Raw genomic sequence first — 12,664 nt, 5'->3', positions numbered from 1 at the left:
CACACAACAGCACGGCTCCTAAAGAGTGAACATTTTCCGTTTAATGGCTGGGGAGGGAAGCCAATCTGGAGGTATTGCCTTTTCTCCTTGCCAGAGGTAGCTTCCGGTATCTGGGTATCCAGATGGTCCATGATTAGCCTGGCTTCATAAATTAAATTGTACATGCCTGGTGGGTAGGATGAGGTGCGATTTGCAGAGGTGCGATAATCTCCCACTGTCCCTGGCAGGTAGAGTCCAGACAATCAATATGAATATTCTGCCAAGGGACATATTTCTGTTTCAATGCCTCCCTGTTTTCCTTGCTAAACCATTCTTTTTTATTTCTTTTTTTAAATATAAATTTAGAATACCCAATTCATTTTTTCCAATTAAGGGGCAATTTAGCGTGTTCAATCCACCTACCTTGCACATCTTTGGGTTGTGGGGGCGAAACCCACGCAAACACGGGGAGAATGTGCAACCTTGCTAAATCATTCATTGCGAGGGTGAACGCGCTAGTGAATTCTTTCATATGGACAATAAGGCATCAAGAATACATCGAGTGTACCTTCAGAGGGACCAGCAGTCTGGAGGCTTGGTGTTACCCAACTTTCTCCTGTATTATTGAGTGGCCAATGTGGAGCGGCTGCTGGGTTGGTATAGGGAGCCGGATATAATATGGGGAGGATGGAGGAAAGTTGGTGTAAGGGGTTAAGCTTATGGGCTCTGGCGATGGTCCCATTCCCATTCTCCCCAATGAAGTATACCTCAAACCCGGTGATGATTTCTACTTTGAAGATATGGAGCAGTTCAGGCAGCATTAAAAGCTGAGTGCCGTGTCATTGTTGACCCCTGTGTGCGGTAACCATTTGTTTGCACCATCGGGGTGTGGATGTGACTTTCAAGGTATGGGAAGGGGTGAGAGTGCTTCAGGGACCTGTTTATGGATGGGCTGTTTGCCAGCTGGGAGGGGTTTTCGGCAAAATTTTAATTATCAGGGGCACACCTGTTCTGATACTTTCAGTTGTGCGACTCGGTTCATGGAGCTTACTCTACTTTTCCCGTAGCACCGTAACCCTCCCTGCTTGGGGGGGGAGGGGGGAATCTTATTGTCGGGAAGGTCTGGAGAAGGGAGCATCTCAAATATTTATGGGTGGATCATTTCAGTGGAATCTGCAGCACTGCATCAGGTGAGGGCAAAATGGGAAGAGGAGTTGGCCCATTCTAGATGAGGAAAGGAATGAGGCCCTTTGTTTTTTTAAAAATGTTTTTAAATTCAAGTTTTAACATATTATATAAAATTACAAAAAAATACAACCAATAACCCTTAACCAAACCCAAATACCCCAAAAATCACCTTTCAATACAAGAAACAAACCCCCTCGACTTACCCACCCATTCCCCGTTCATACATTCCCTCACCGGCATATCTCGGCAAGATTTTCACCTTAACCAATTGGACCTGGCCTGCCAAAGATAATGGGAGTTTCTCCCATCACAGTCGGCCCACTTTAACTCTACTCACCAAGCTTGCATAGGTCAACCCCCGGAGTCACGCCCAATCCTCAGCCACTTTGACACCGAAGTAACGAAAACTATTAGAATGAGGCCTTTTGTTGGGTGAATTCCACCTCCTCCTGTGTACAGCTCAGCCTGATCCAGCTTAATGTGGGACACAAGACTCACCTAACTAAAACTAGGATGAGCAGGTTTTCTGCTGAAGTGGAGGACAGGTGTGAGGGGTGCTCTTGTGGGCTCACTAATCATATCCACATGTTCTGGTCCTGTCCAAAGATGGTAAGCTTTTGGGTCTCCTTCATTAGCACCATGCCAGTGATTCTTAACATTGATCTGGAGCCTTGTCCGTTGGCCATTTTGGGTTATCGGACTCGCCGGGGCAGCAGACCGGGGTGACGGCAGATGCTCTTTCCTTTGCCTCGTGATAGCCCGTGCATGTGCTGCTGGGATGGAAAGTCTCCGCTCCGCCTAGTGCCTCAGCCTGGTTGGGTGACCTTATTGAGTTCTAATACCTGGAAAAGGTCAAATAAACTATTAGGGGATCGGTGGAGGGGCTCGACCTGAGATGGCAGCCATTTATCTCATTACCCTCAGCTGTTGGAGGGGTTGGGTAGGGTACAGTTATGGGACTAGGGGGGGGTTATAAGGGTGGTTGAATGTGGGTTTCTTTTTGTGTTAATAGCACAACAAATGTACCATGTATGAGCTGTTTTCTGGGTTATGTTCAATTTGAGATTGTGTTTGTTATCTATGAAAAATCTTCAATAAAATATATTTTTTAAAATCAGCACGGCTCCTACCTGGGCCAACTTTTATGTCCTAAGGCTAATATCCGGCTGATGGTTCCCTGCCCTTCAGCAGGAGAGCTCGTGCTCCACGGACGGGATTCTGCCGTAATCGGCGGGGCGGGCAACTCTGGCGGGTAGGAGTGGCGTGAACCACACCGGCGTCAGGCCGCCCCAAAGGTGCGGAATCCTCCACACCTTTCAGGGGCTCGGCCGGCCCTGGAATGGTTTGTGCCGTGCCGGCCGGCACCACGTGCCGGCTTGGCGCCACGGCAACCAGCGCCGAAGGGCCTCCGCCGGCCGGCGCGAGATGGCGCATGCACAGGAGCGCCAGTGTGTGCTGGCGTCATCCCAGCGCATATGCAGAGGGCTTTGTCTCCGCACCGGCAATAGCGGACCGCTACAGCCACCGGTGCGGAAGAATAGAGTGCCCCCATGGCACAGGCCCACCCGCGGATCGGTGGGCCCTGATCGCGGGCCAGGCCACCGTGGGGGCACCTCCCAGGGCCAGATCCCCCCCACGACAACCGAGAGCCCCAGAGGCCGCCCGCGCCGCCAGGTCCCACCGGTAAGGACCTACTCTAATTTATGCTGGCGGGACCGGCAAAAAGCGGGCGGCTACTTGGCCCATCGCGGGCCGGAGAATCGCCGGGGGGGGGGCCGCTGCCAGGTGCTGCCGACCGGAGGGGGGGTCGGAGAATCCCGCCCCACGAGGCTCACAGGGTGTTTAATCGGTTCGTCCCCATGGATCTTGTGCGATTTATAACAATCAATAAACTTTTAGGCCTGACTTTAAATGTTGCCATTTGTTCCTCTGGAAATGTTGCTAAATCGTACATCATACTTTGCTGATGGATATGAAGTATGGCTCTGCAGATTTGCTTTATATCATAGAATCATAGAATCCCAACAGTGCAAATGGAGGCCATTCGGCCCATCAAATCTGAAAGAGCACCCTATCCAGGCCCATTCGTCCACCCCATCCCAGTAACCCCCTTTGGCCAGTGCAATTTTGCTTGGCCAATCCACCTAACCTGCACATCTTGGACAGTGGGAGGAAACCGGAGTACCTGTAGGAAACCCACGCACACACGGGGAGAATGTGTAGACTACACGGGGACAATGTGATAATATATATAATATATGTGTTTGTGTATAATTATATATATGTATACACACACATATATTATATACATATATATTATACACACGCATATATTATATACATATATATTATGCACACACATATATTTTATATACATATATATTATATTTATTATATATATATTATATATGTGTGTGTGTGTATATTATATATATATATATATACTGTATATATATACTTGGTTTAGTTGGTAGGATTCATGTGTCCTGAGTCAGAAGATAATGGGTTCCAGTTGTACGACAGAATTTGATCATAAAATCTGGAATGGAACCCAGTGTAGCACAAAGGGAATGCTATACATTGTTGGATGAAATGTTAAACCTACCTATCCTGATAATTCTTTTTTTTTAAATAATATTTTATTAAGATATTTGAAAATTTTTATATCAGAAACATAAACAATGACATCAACATGGTAAAATAAACATTTCTCCCCCTCCCCCAGCCCAATCTTCTCACACCTCAACCATACAACAACAATCCACCCCCCACACCCCCTTGGAATACTGCAAAGGGGCTGGTTTAGCACACTGGGCTAAATCACTGGCTTTGAAAACAGACCAAGGCAGGCCAGCAGCATGGTTCAATTCCCGTACCAGCCTCCTTGAACAGGCGCCGGAATGTGGCGACTAGGGCCTTTTCACAGTAACATCATTGAAGCCTACTCGTGACAATAAGCGATTTTCATTTCATCTGCTGACATTGTAATTTTCCCCGAGAAAGTCGACGAACGGCTGCCACCTCCGAGAGAACCCTAACATTGACCCTCTTAAGGCAAATTTTATTTTCTCGACACTGAGAAACCCAGCCATGTCACTAACCCAGGTCTCTACACTCGGGGGCTTCGAGTCCCTCCACATTAACAAGATCCGTCTCCGGGCTACCAGAGAGGCAAAGGCCAAGACGTCGGCTTCTTTCGCCCCCTGAACTCCGGATCTTTCGACACTCCAAAGATCGCTACCTCCGGACTTGGCACCACCCGTGTTTTTAGCACCGTGGACATTGCCTTAGCAAAACCGTGCTAAAACCCTCTCAGCTTCGGGCATGCCCAAAACATGTGGACATGATTTGCTGGGCTACCGCGCACCTCGCATACCTATCCTCAACCCCGAAAAACCTGCTCATCCTAGCCACTGTCATGTGTGCCCGGTGAACTACCTTAAATTGTATCAGGCTAAGCCTGGCACATGATGAGGAGGTATTAACCCTGCTTAGGGCATCTGCCCATAGCCCCGCCTCTATCTCTCCTCCTAGCTCGTCCTCCCACTTGTCCTTAAGCTTCTCCACCGGAGTTGGGTCCCGAAGGTTGGCCGGTTGGTAAAAATGGATCCCCAGAATTTTTTTTCAAAAACACTGATTTACATGACGCTGCCTCCATCTGCTCCCATGCCAACCCCTCCCCCATTACCCACTTTCTAATCGTGGCTATATTAGCTGCCCAGTAGTAATTGCAGAAGTTCGGCAGCGCCAATCCACCCTCCCCCCCGACTGCGCTCCAGCAACACTTTCTTCACTCGCGGGGTTTTACCCGACCACACAAATCCCGAAATAACCTTATTCACCCGCTTGAAAAAGGCCTTGAGGATGAAGATGGGGAGGTACTGAAAGATAAACAGAAATCTGGGGAGGACCGTCATTTTCACAGTCTGTACCCTCCCTGCCAGTGATAGCAGGAGCATGTCCCATCTCTTAATGTCCCCTTCTGTTTGTTCTACCAACCGGGATAGGTTTAACTTGTGTCATACTTCTCATTCCCGGGCCACCTGGATTCCCAGATAGCGAAAGCTCTTCCTTACCAATCTAAACGGCAGCTCTCCCAGTCTTTTCTCCTGCCCTCTTGCCTGGATCGCAAACACCTCGCTTTTCCCCATGTTCAATTTATACCCCAGAAAATTGCCAAATGTGCGTTCTGTCCAATTCCAGTGGCCGAGGGAACGCCCCAGCCCCCATCAACTTCTCCAACATGTCCGACACATAGGCCCTCGCATCCGATCCCTCACTGCCTTCAGGAAGGCCAACAATTCTGAGATTCTGCCTCCTGGACCTATTCTCCAGGTCTTCCAGCTTCTTCTGCATTCTTTTTTGGCGGTCGTTCATCACCCCACCTTGCTTTCCAAAGTTATATACTCCTCATGCTCGGACAACTTTTGTTCGACCTCCTGGATCGTTCTCCCGTGGGTTTCCTGATTCTGAACCACTTGATCAATCGGAGCCTTAATCGGGTCCAGCGTGTCCTTCTTCAGCTTGGTGAAGCAATCCTTGAAAACTTCACCAGCTACTCCGTCGACCACTGTGCCATCTTCCCGCGGCACTTGCTCTCCACCATGCTGTCCTATGTTACCAGCTCTGCTTGCATCTCCCTTATAGGACTTTGTCTTCTCACACGGCCACTTCTGGTCCAATTCTCCATACAACGGAGGGGGATTTCTCCTTACTGTCTCACTCTTCACTGATTTATCCCATAAAATCCAAAAAAAACAGGGGAAAAAGGTCCAAAAGTCCATTACAGGCGGGAGCTATCAAATGTGCAACCTACCCCTCCATGGCCGCCCACCGGAAGTCCTATCCTGATAATTCAACAGGGTGTTAAAGATCCAACAGCAGTGTCTGAAAAGCAAGGAATTTTTTCAGTTTCCGCCTTTCCTCCTTCAATAAAAACCATCAAAAAAGTTTAACTAAATAGCTGCAATATTTGCCCACGTAAAGCGTTGCGATCTCACCAGGATTGTAGACACATAGGAACAGGAGTACATCATTCAGGCTCTTGGGCCTGCTCTGCCATTCAATTAGATGAAGGCTGACCTGGGCCTCTTCCTTTTACCCACCATAGCTCCATATCCCTTTGTTCCCCTTACCAAACAAAAATATATCATTCTCAGTCTTGAAAGGCGCAATTGTCACAGCATCCATGGCCTTTTGGGGAGGTTGGCGGTCATGTGACTAACCCTCCAGGAATACATCCAAGCAGAGTTGGCAGCCCTGCCTATGTAACAACAGTCAAGTTTATTTATTATGGGGCGCTTTCATGTTTCTGAGACGGGGGCAGCACAGTGGCGCATTGGGTTAGCACTGTGGTCTCATGGTGCCGAGGTCCCAGGTCTCTGTTCGTGTGGAGTTTGCACATTCTCCCCGTGTTTGCGTGGGTTTCGCCTAAACAACCTAAAGATGTGCAGGGTAGGTGGATTGACCACGCTAAATTGCCCCTTAATTGGAAAACATGAATTGGGTAATCTAAATTTTAAAAAAATGTTTCTGAGACAGGAGATGTGAGATGTTATATAAATTCAAGTTTCTCTTTTATCGCAGCAGACAATCAAATGTCAATTGAATCACCTGAGGAAGGAGCTGTGCTCCGAAAGCTAGTGATTCAAACCAAACCTGTTGGACTTTAACCTGGTGTTGTAAGACTTATTAATATAAATGCAAGTTCTTGATTTCTTACCATCTATCTAGTTTCAAATGGTGTTTATACCAATCTCTTTACCAATGATTTGCAAAACATGTCAAAAGGACATCCAGGTGACATTCTGCCTCAGAAGCAAGTATGGTGCAGAGGGACATTGGGGAAGGTGTAATAAATGACACAAGGATGGCCAGAAATGCAAGGTTTTTCTTATCAGAAAAGGATGAACAGGTTGGATCACTGTTCTCTTGAAAAGAGAAGGCTGAAGGGTGACCTAATAGAGGTCTTTAAAGTGTGAAAGGTTTTGACAGTGTGGACACAAAAAATGTGTTTCCAAATAGGAACATAAGAATTAGGAGCAGGAGTAGACTATTCAACCCTTTGAACCTGCTCCACCATTCAATTACACCACAGCAAATCCGTGTCTACGCTATCAAAACCTTTCATACGTGAAAGACCTCTATTAGGTGACATCAGTCACTTCAATCTTCACCCTAGTTTCTTCTAATGTATCCCTTCTAGCTACCACACTTTTTGACTTTTTGTGTACATACTCTATCCATATTCTAAACTTCCAATTCGGCACTTTGCAGCCTTATGGGCTTAAATTGGGCGGTGCATTAGCATAGTGGTTAGCACTGTTGCTTCATAGCACCAGGGTCCCAGGTTCGATTCCCGGCTTGGGTCACTGTCTGAGTCGAGTCTGCACATTCTCTCCGTGACTGCGTAGGTTTCCTCCGGGTGTTCCGATTTCTTCCCACAACTCCCAAAAGACGTGCTTGTTAGGTGAATTGGACATTCTGAATTCTCCTTCAGTGTACCCGAACAGGCGCCGGAATGTGGTGACTTGGGGATTTTCACAGTAACTTCATTGCAGTATCAATGGAAGCCTACTTGTGACTCTAATAAAGATTATTATAAATTGTATCCTGGATTCTCAAACTAACATTGAGTTCAACAACTTCAGACCATGAACTTTATCCTCCACGTTGCTCCCCTTTTAAAATCCCACTTCTTGTCCCTCAAGGAGCTGCGCTCCGAAAGCTCGTGTTTGAAACAAACCTGTTGGACTTTAACCTGGTGTTGTAAGACTTCTTACTGTGCTATGGTAAACGCAGTGGAAGACCCAGCTTACCCAATACATCAATGTCTATTGGGGAAAGGAGAAACACACATTCCTTCCAAGTTGTGTAGCCCTTACAATGTTATGACGATTATGATGATATGATCATTATATATATATATAATTATGTATATATATGTGATATTATTATGATCATGGAGAAATCTGCTTGAAAGCTCCGAACGCATGCGCCAGAGAAACAATTGAAGTTCCCGCCTCACCCCTGCTTTGATTTGTCCCTTCGTCACACAGGCAACCGCACGGCCCGAATCTGGATTGGCTAACGCCCGTGTCAATCAATCGACAAGCGCGGAGAGGAAAAAAAATCTCTGGGGGTTGGCGAGGCCCGTGACGTCACGGTCTATGACTCAGCCGAACCTTGAGCCCCGCCTTCCGGCCGCGCGGCGATTGGCCACCGCCGCCGCGGGGGGGGTTTTGCGATTGGACGGCCCGCACGTCCATCAGGGCGGGAGGGCGTTGGAAGATTGGCCGATTCTGGCTCTTGGTTGGGTCTCGTGCGGGCCTTTAAACCCAAGGGGTAAGTGCACGCGGGGGAAGTGGCGGTTGGCGAGGCGCCGGGAGGGGGTGGCGGTGGTGACCGTTATCGGGCGGGAAAAGCGGGGGGGGGGCAAGGGCTGCTGTGCAACGAGGTGTCAGTGACAGGGAGCTCAAAAAAAGGTGTCCATTGACCGAGACGGAGACGGAGGGGGAGGAGGAGGAGGAGGAGGAGGAGGGGGGTGACACGAAGGATACCCTGGGGGGTTAGTTATTTTTCAATTGGATTATTCACCTCCTGAGGGAAATGAGGTGTGAAATGGCGGGTGGTGGGCGAAGGAGAGGTGCCATTTACAGGCTGGGGAGGGGGGTTATAATGGCTGCTGGGGTGGTCGCAATTCTGAGTCCTGTCAGAGCCCAGGCGATGCTTATTCCCCCCCGCGGATCCGAATCCAGTCCACTTGTGTGAAGGCAGAAACGGGGCCGAGCTAGTAAGAAATCCGCAGAACTGTCTTAATGTTCAAGAAAGTGTTATTTAATGTGTTCCTGCAGGGTGCTACGTTAATTTAGCTGCAATATCTCAAAACACTTCAATTGGCGCTCACCATCAAAGTGCACTGCCAAGCAGAGAGAGAGGCACACACGAAACATGCTTCAACCATGAATTATTAATAGTGGAGTTAAAGCTAGGTGTTAATCAAATAGCGCGGTAAGACGACAACTGTGTGTGGATTTTATTTCTTTTAAAAAATATCATGTATTGGAAATTTGACTGCAGCTGCTGACAGGAGTAGAAACTTGGAGTTGGTTGAAATTAAGCCTAGAAATTAAGTTGTGAGTTGTAACTCTAACCTGCGTAATTGTGTGATTCAGTTTCAGGTTCCCACTGACTGTATCCTGTCTGTATGATGCTTGTTTAATTTAAAAACAAGGTAAATCACTGCCATTTGAATATATTGCGCTTTTAAGGGACATGTCACTAAATGTGTTATGAACTTGGCCCCACAACAGATGTTATCTTGTGTGCAATCAGTAAGCAGTTTCCTCTGTCATCTGTAACAAATTACTTTCTGATAATTTGCCAGATTGAAACGATGGAAGAGTATAATGGACTTCTATGAACATCCAGGGGCTTTCTGCTAAGACTGGAAAAAATGAGCACTGTAATTTCAAAAAAAAATTGTAAAGCTGTAGAGTTCCCTTGGATGATCATCAATGACTTCCATTTATGTAGCACCTCGATGTAGTAAGTATGATGTCCTAATGTGCTTCCCAGAGTAGCAGTAAAACAGGTTTAATTCTTGATTTGTACTGAATTAGCTTCTCAGTTGGATTCAATTATTAGCCACTGATGTGGGCTCGAGGAGAAGGAATGATCAGCCACTTTCCTGTTCTGGATTGCAGTCTGTGAATTTATTTTGGGCATGTGTGTAGCCATTGTGTGCAATGGAAAACTTGCCAACATCGGAACAACAATAATTTGGGTGAGGTACTAATGAGCTACTGGAGTCTACCTTGAGGACTGAGGATAAACAGATATATAAAATTATGACTGTAACCTAATCTTGGAGCTCAAATGCACTATGGAAACCACAGGAGGTCCATGTAACTGTTTGTTAGATAATATTCAATATTAAACTTCAGCCTTTAATTTGCTCCCTGGTCTGACCATTTTACATTAAAGACACGTTTTCCTGTGTTCTGGACAACATAAATGTACTTGTCGTGGGCCTGTTGTCATCAGCATTAAAAAAAAAATTAGAGCACCCAATTTTTTTTTTCCAATTTAGCATGGCCAGTCCACCTAATCTGCACATCTTTGGGCTGTGGGGGTGAAACCCACACAGACATGGGGAGAATGTGCAAACTCCACACGGACTGTGACCCAGGGCCAGGATTTGAACCCGGGTCCTTAGTGCTGGAGGCAGCAATGCTAACCATTGTGCCATGTGCCGTGCTTTTGTTGCCATCAGCATTGATATGCTAGCTAGACATTGATGTCTTTTACTGGAGTGCTGCAGATATAATTTCTCAATTGAAATGACTTGAACTGACATTAGCAAACTGGTTGAGCTCTAGTGGTTTTGATCCTGTTCTTCTACGTAACGCAGGTGCATTAATATTTATATGGTCTTTGTATATTGTGTCATTTATAACAGGTGATAGGAACTAAACTGAAGGGTAAAACAGTAAAATTGAGACAGCTATGTGTTTTTAATTACTTCATTTGCACAACATTCATTTTATATTTGTATGGGTTTAATCTGTAATCTAATTGACAATATGAAGTGAGTGTTGAATTATTGCTGATTAATACAAGCTATCCAGGAGTGAATAAATGGGAGATTCTTGTTTTTTAGCACTTGGAAACTGTAGCAGAGTATAATGTCTGGTAGGTGACTGTTCAATACAGATGAGGCAGTTGAATCCTTGCAGCAAAAGATGACCTTTTTCTTATTCTTGCCTTTAAAAACTTTAAATGTTTTCTCCATCTTCAAATATTAAGAGAATCCCTTGCTTGTTAGTAAGCGCTGAAGTAACTTTGTAATTGTTCCCTGAACAACTGCTGAAGACTCCAACTCATGTGCTGTACTGGTCAGCTTATCTGTTATGCTTCCTAGCTGGTCCTTAATTGTGCTTCTCCTCAAAAGCCTTGCATTGTGCCATGAACTACTTGTGAGCAAAACCAGAGGAAATGAGCTAGTAGTTCTGTAAATCAAGTGAAAGAAATTGACTTGTGCAAGCTTAATTTTTAGAAATATTTGTTTGCTTTAATTTTGGAATGAATTGAGCATCAGAATGATTAATCCTATTCCTGCATTCTTAACAATGCTGCTGTTACTGGACAATAGTGGTATTGTGTATATATTACATCTAAAAAGATAAAAAAACCTTACTGGCCATATTTTTCAAAAAACATCATCCTCAGTTATGAAATTGGTGTAAAATTGTCTATCTTGTGCTCCATCAGCTTAAGATTTGTACAGAATTCTCTGAAGCCCAATCTATTGTTCAATGTCTTGATTTAAACAAAATTATGCTTGCAATTAAGCACCTTCTAATGAAATGAAAGATTCCAACATGCTTCACAGGAGCATTATAAAACAAAATGTAGCACAGAGCCTCATGTGATAATGGGTCAGAAAAGCTTTTAAAAGCTTGGTCAAAGAGGTGACTTTTAAGGATTGTCTCAAGGAAGGAAAGTGAGATAGAGAGCTTGGTGCTTAGGCAACTGAAGGTGCAATCACCAGTGGTGGGGGAATTATCATTGGGAATGCACAAGAGGTCGTGATTGGAGGAGTGCAGATATGAGAGCTATGGAATTGGAAGAAATTGGAGATGGGCAGAGAGAAATGCAAGGAGGTATTTGAAAACTACGATGAGAATTTTTGAATCCAGATGTTGCTTGGCAACATGTAGATCACCGAGCACTGGGGTGATAGGGGAATAGGAAAATTAAGACATGGAGAGGGGTTTAGAATGGCATCAAGATTACAGAGGGTGGAATGTGGGAGGCCAGCTAGGAATGCTTTCAAATAATTTGTGTCCAGTGGTAACAAAGGCATGGATAGGTAAAGCAGATAAGCTGAGACGGGTAAACATGGAGCAATGTTACTGAGGTGGAAATGTGAGTTCTTTGTGATCCCATGAACAGGAGGTTAGAAACTCCTCCTCCCCTCCAAATCAAATGTGATACCAAGGTTTTAAAAAAAAAGATAGTTTATTAGAGGTATTTCCAATGTGTGCAGAGACAAAAACACACGCCGTAACAAACAAATCGTGATGTAATAACATGGCAATCCCAACGTATATATAATCTCATTTTATCTCCTCTTCACCCCCCCCATAGAATTAATTATCCAATGTAACACTCGACCCTCTCCTTCCCCTAAAGAAAAGGGACATTTCCCCCCACAACTTGTGTATTACTATGCCTTGAAGTCAGTTAATAGCTTCCACCTTGTCCATCCCTCCTAATGGCGAACTTAATCTTTTCCAAGTGGAGGAATTCAGCTAGGTCCTGCACCCATGTCCCAACCCTTTGTGGCTCCGAGTCCTGCCAACTCAGCAAGATCTTCCTCGGGGCTAGGAGGGAGGCAAATGCCATTGCGTCAGCTTCTTTCTCCACCAGAGCACCCGGATCATCAGACACTCCGAAAATTGATACCCACTGGATGGTGTTACCTTAATTTCCA

The 12,664-nt window shown here is 45.6% G+C and overlaps 1 protein-coding gene and 1 long non-coding RNA gene across 15 annotated transcripts in view; one reads left to right on the top strand and one right to left on the bottom strand.

Annotated features, from left to right (window-relative positions):
• LOC119953764 overlaps positions 1 to 12,664 on the bottom strand; it is a 147,060-nt gene that overhangs the window by 84,073 nt on the left and 50,323 nt on the right. The gene's annotated exons all lie outside the window — the stretch shown is intronic.
• The window catches only part of LOC119953761 (guanine nucleotide-binding protein G(I)/G(S)/G(O) subunit gamma-7-like), a 256,723-nt gene continuing 252,483 nt past the window's right edge, over positions 8,425 to 12,664 (top strand). For 11 of the 14 annotated variants that reach the window (XM_038778374.1, XM_038778372.1, XM_038778371.1 and 8 more), the window contains exons 1-2: positions 8,425 to 8,511; positions 9,342 to 9,400. The gene's annotated coding sequence lies outside the window, so the exon portion shown is untranslated. Of the gene's footprint in view, positions 8,512 to 8,764; positions 8,960 to 9,341; positions 9,401 to 12,664 lie in introns of those variants that run through there. The other 3 variants (XM_038778369.1, XM_038778368.1, XM_038778375.1) reach the window with 2 other exon arrangements.

The sequence above is a fragment of the Scyliorhinus canicula genome, chromosome 18 (assembly GCF_902713615.1).
Source record: "Scyliorhinus canicula chromosome 18, sScyCan1.1, whole genome shotgun sequence".
NCBI lineage: Eukaryota > Metazoa > Chordata > Chondrichthyes > Carcharhiniformes > Scyliorhinidae > Scyliorhinus > Scyliorhinus canicula.
The sequence above is the reverse complement of the archived record's forward strand: the minus strand, read 5'-3'. Positions and strand labels throughout refer to the sequence as shown.